Source organism: Peromyscus eremicus, unplaced genomic scaffold (assembly GCF_949786415.1).
Source record: "Peromyscus eremicus unplaced genomic scaffold, PerEre_H2_v1 PerEre#2#chr22_unloc_1, whole genome shotgun sequence".
NCBI classification, from domain to species: domain Eukaryota; kingdom Metazoa; phylum Chordata; class Mammalia; order Rodentia; family Cricetidae; genus Peromyscus; species Peromyscus eremicus.
Window position 1 is genome coordinate 1,938,584 of NW_026734286.1, and position 5,393 is coordinate 1,943,976.

Consider the following 5,393-nt stretch of genomic DNA (forward strand, 5'->3'; position numbering starts at 1 on the left):
GCTTTGTGTTCTTTTTATTGCTTCACATTTCAATTTTCAAGTCTGTATCTGTTTTCTTCACTTGTTTGATTGCTTTTGCTTCACTTTCTTTAAAAATTGATTTCTTCCAAGTTTTTGTTTGTCTTTTCCTCAATGTCTTTAAGGGAATTTTTCATTTCCTCTTTAAAGGCCTCTATCATCTTCATAAAGTTATTTTTCAGGTCATTTTATTCTGCTTCTTCTATGTTGGGATGTTCAGGTCTTGCTGTGTGTAGAACTGCTAGGTTTGGTGGTGCCATTTTGCTCTTTATGTTGTTGGCTGTATTCTTGCACTGACATCTACCAAGTTCTTCCTCCAATTAGTGCAAGTAGTATCTGTGTCTCAGGTAGTCCCTTTTGGCCTTATCAGCACTGGAGGTATTTGTGTCTCCGGAACTGCTGTAGTCTCATGACATGGGTGAGTTTGGGGGACTGAGTGGGACTTGTAGATTACAGGGTCTGATGGGGGTGTTGGTGGTGGGCAGTCCTGCCCAAAGGAGTCTTTCCTGTTGGCCTGCAACTAGGGCTGCACTGTTTGGGGGAAGGGGAGACATGGGTTGTGCCTATGGCCTAGGTCCTAGAGACTAGGCTGACTTGATCAGCTGGAAGAATAGTTACCCACCTCTTAGTCCAATTGGAGTTGGTGGAGTCTATGTCTCATGGAGCTGCTGACACCTTGGGGGATGGGTGGGTTTAGGGGACTCAGTGAGACTTGTAGATTATAGAGTTTGATGAGGGGTTAGGTGGGCAGGCCTGCCCTCAGGAGTTTTGCCTGCTGGTCTACAACTCAGGCTGCCCCATATTTATGATTTTATTAGCCATCGCTTCCAACCTATAATCATCAGAATCTGTGGTAGTTTATTGTTTCTTGTTCTTCTTCTAATTATTAGATTACACTAGCCCCAGGCTCTGACCTCAGCAGAGCAGCACATCTTTGGAGCCCCTATTATATCAGCTATGACTCCAGCTTCCAGACAAGAAGAGGTGTAAGCCCTGTCCAGTCTACAGGCAGTACACTGCTTTGGCTTTCTGGTGATTTTCAGGTCATCAAAAGGCAAATCAGAAAGGTGCTGAGAAATAGAATGGAGAGCAACTGAGATAGTGGCATGGGATACTGCAGCAAGAACCTAGGAATGCTGCTAGGCAGCACTTTTCCCACCACAGCTGAAGACCAGCAGGGGACTCAGTCATATTACCTTTCTAGGCAGTGCCTGATCTGGGTATGGCCAAGTCCCAAAGCCTGAAACAAGCTTTCCTTAAAAATCATCCAGTATATCAGAGCTAGGAGTGGCTAGTGATGATCCAATACATTTGCCTACTTTTTGTTACTTCTTTGGGGGTGTAGAAGGTAAGTATGAAATGTTTTGAATATTTTTGTTTGTTAGATTTTTGATAGAGATCATCATTATTTAGCTCCAGTTGCCAGGGAATTTACTGAATTGACATTTGCTTCCTGAGTGCTGGGATTAATGGCATGTTCCAACTTGCCCAACTGGATATTATTTTATGCATGGAAATATGAATTTTCCCTCAAAACAAACAAAAATAACAAAAAATAACTCTAAGACCTGGAAATGCCAAGTATTTATTTGTAACTATAGACATTTCCTGAAGTTGATTGTAGATGCTCTTTGATACACCCATCTTTGGGTTCTCACAGGCCTCAGCATTGCATTGTCTTCCATTTGGTAGCTTAATCATTCACTCCTTTTTGAGAGTCCATGTTAGGGCTCCTTGGGACTGACCTGTTTAGTAAACTGGCTGACTGTGGCAAACACCAGCTCAAGGTGTCTCAGTTGGTAAGAAGCAGATCTGTTCTGTCCCAGCGGTTTTTTGGGGGGTAAAAGAGTTAAAGTAGGATCTCATGTATCTTAGGCTGGCCTGGAATGTTCTATACAGATGAGGAACACATTCACTTGTTTATCCTCCTTCCTCCATTTCCCAAGTGCTTTAATAACAGGTACATGCCACTTTATGTGGTACTGGGAATTGAACTCAGAGCCTCTTACATCCTAGGTGAACACCTTGTCAACTTAGTCACATCTCCAACCTGACAACTGTTAAATGGTGGGGTTCCTTTCCCTAATGAAAGTGCCCCTGTTAATGGGTGGGATGCCTTGTTGGGCAGAGCATGTATTTCTTATATTCTCACCCAGGTCATTGCATGCCTCATCTTCCATATTCAGCTGCACAAATTCAGGATGAGCTTCCCAAAGAGTGGATGAGATGCTGTTGAGGCCCCAGCCAGCTGTTAGGTGTACAGGTGTGCATCCATTAAGCATAGGGGCATCTACCTGGGCACCAGCCTGGACCAGGAACTGCACTTTACAGTGCTCCTGGGTTTCCACAGTCAGGTGTGGTGCAGTTTTTCCAGTGGTGGCCTACTGAACAACAATAGGAATGTCAGCTGAGGTTCAAAAGGCAATATACTGAGCCTGAGCTCTGGAGATATAGCTCCAACACATTTGACACTGTCAGGGGACCTGTGGCTAGACCAGAAGGAGTCAGGTGGTGGACATGGTAGAATCCTGGTTTCATTCTGAAGCAGCAATTCTGTGAGTGGTTGGTTCTTATGCAATGAGATGACTTGAAGACATTACAGGCCTTGGGATTAGGATAGGAACTGTTTTGTTTTGTCATCTACTGATCTTTTTCTTCAAGGATTACATGACCCTACAGCCTCAAGGGACTTTCTTTGGCCAGCCAGCCCCCTAATAATGGAACATAAACTTATTGTTAATTTTGAGAGCATGGCCTTCTCTTAGACTTTTCCCACTAGTTTTTACAATTTAAATTAACCAGAGTTTCTACTTTTTAATCTACTTTTTCCCACATGGTTCTTGGCTTCTCTTCCATTCTGTATGTCTGAGTCCTTCTTTATCTAGCTGGCATCTCCTATGTGTCTAGATTTTAACTCCAAGTTCCTCTCTTGCCCTGGAAGTAATGCCTATTCTCTCCTGCCTCATATTGATCCATTCAGCCCTTTACTAAACCCATCTGAAGGCACCTAAGGCAAAGATACATCTTTACAGTGTGCAAAAAAGTTATCCCAGAACAGCCAACACAATCTCTCTTATCTCAACACTATTAAAAGGAAAGGAACTTCAAGTTTCCACTTTTCCAGTCATGTTATTGAAACTCATGTTTCAGGGCTGAGGCTGTTGAGTGACAGCCAAGAACACACACACTCTTCCAAACTGTAACACTTTGCCAAACCAAAACTGTACCTGTTTCCAAGCCCAAGCTAGGCCTCTAAGATAAGCTGCCTGGGGATCTTCATGGTCCAAGTCTCTACCCAAGGTTCACTGCTTTCTATGTGCCCCATGTCTCTTATTTTACTTTTGTTATCTCACATTTGGTCTGGAATGCCCTTCTTTTCTCTAACCCTGCTTGTAATAAAGATTTAGGTTCCAACTTTATCCTTTATCTGTTCCTAGTCTGTTAAAAAGTTTATGACTCTGAGGCCTTCTCTGACCACCCTAGGAAAAAATCATCCCTAACCTGCCGCATCCCAGTCCCCCTCCCTCTGTTATTCTGTCACAATAATTACTTCCTTTAAACACATATACAATTCACTTTTTATATTTATTATCTTTCTCACTCTTCCTTGGTTTTCTTCATAATTGTAAGTTCCACTCCTAGGATAATGTGTGGCACATATTCATTTAATTGCTACTGAATATAATATCTTTAGGGCAAGATATATATATTTCTGCATATCAGATTGCAGACACTGAGTAAATTCTGAAACTAATCATTTACTCAGTGAATTAATAAGGATGCATTTAGTACTCATGTGCTTAGACTAGAGAAATAACAATGAACAGGATAGGACACTTTCTTCCCTGGGACTTGGGCCCCAGTCTTTGCCCCTCAGACCCTGGAGCTACACAAACTTTCCAGTTCTTAATTGGGAGATCTTTTTGGTGAGATACCTCTCTGCATGGCAATGGCTACTCCTCCAGTAGGCAACATGCACAAGGCAGTTTCTGGCAATGGGCTACACGCAAGGCTATGTAACAATGTTGATCCTGTTGTATTCTGCTGGCCCCCTTCAACACCAAGGCACAAACTATATCCAGCTGGTCCAGATGAAAGCCAGATGGAGTGCTGTCTGTAGGTACAGTGGATCATAGAGCCACTGCAGCAGGATCTTACCTCTGAGAACATGTTTGTAGTGGCAGATACAACCATAACCATCTTTAATTCTGAGCAGCTTCTCTGAAAGTAGCTTTGAAGGCCATAGCTAGACCTTCTGGGAAATTACTCACAAGTCTCTCTCCATATTCTTAGGTCCCAAATTGCGGAATCAGGGAGAGGGAAATAGAGCTATGCTCTTAGTGCTAGTCTGGAGAGATCTGTGTCATCCTCAAGGGTTGATCTGCAGGGGTTGGTTTAGGAGAGTAAAGAGAGAAGACTGGGTAATCCCCCTGATTATTCCCTTTTTTAAGGCTAAAATAACCATGTCATTTCTTGTAGTAAGACTTCCCTGCCTGTTCCACAAAGACATTAAACCCATTGAAGCTGGTTTGGGTCTTCCATACAATTTTTGTCCTTATACTATATAAGTACATGCTGGGGATTTCTTGAGCACAATCTGTGGTCACCTAGTGGACAGAGGCAGCATCTTACCCACTAATCTTTGTATCACAGCTGCTGGTTCTCTGTTTGGCCAATGCCTTCATATGGCCTCTGATTTGGCTATTGTCTATGGCAGCCCAGTCACAAACAGGTATCTTGACTTAGCCTTCTTTCTTTACTCACTTGGCAAAGGTAGTTATAAGTTTACACTACTTTCCATGACAAGAAGCGAAGGAAGAGAATAGCACCATTGGTGACTCATGAAGTACTGTAAAGTGTACCAGCCTTGAGCAGAAAAAGGCTAGCATCAGGGCCCAGGCAAGAGAGGCTATGCTGGAGTCTTGGGTTAGGATGAATGCATCAACCTCTGCATACCTACCCTACAAAAATAGATACAGCAATATTATTTGATTTGGGGTCATAGCTGCTGCAGTCAAAAGAGAAACCCACCATGATGCTAAACTTTCATTTCCCCAAAGAGCAGCATGGTACAGCCTTTTTGGAAAAGATTGACACCTGGATAGCTCAGTTTCTTTACTCAAACAATTAAAAGGTTAATTGGGCTTGGCAAAGGGTCCTACTAATAAAAATCATCTTGTACTTGCTGCCCATGAGAGGTGACAACCGACACAAATCTCAGTCCTTTTTGATTATGATAAGTCATAATCAACACTAAAAACTCCAGGTCTTCCAGGAATGTCATAGGACCAAGGTAGGTGTAGTTGCAAGCTCTCATATAGCACCAAGTAAAGACTTTCCAGAGAAACAAGGTTTAAGTAGTTTCAAAATCATTT

At 42.6% G+C, this 5,393-nt stretch overlaps 1 pseudogene; it reads right to left on the reverse strand.

Annotated features, from left to right (window-relative positions):
* Window positions 1-914: 914 nt before the first annotated feature.
* Window positions 915-5,052, reverse strand: LOC131900413 (NF-kappa-B inhibitor epsilon-like; annotated as a pseudogene).
* Window positions 5,053-5,393: the final 341 nt, after the last annotated feature.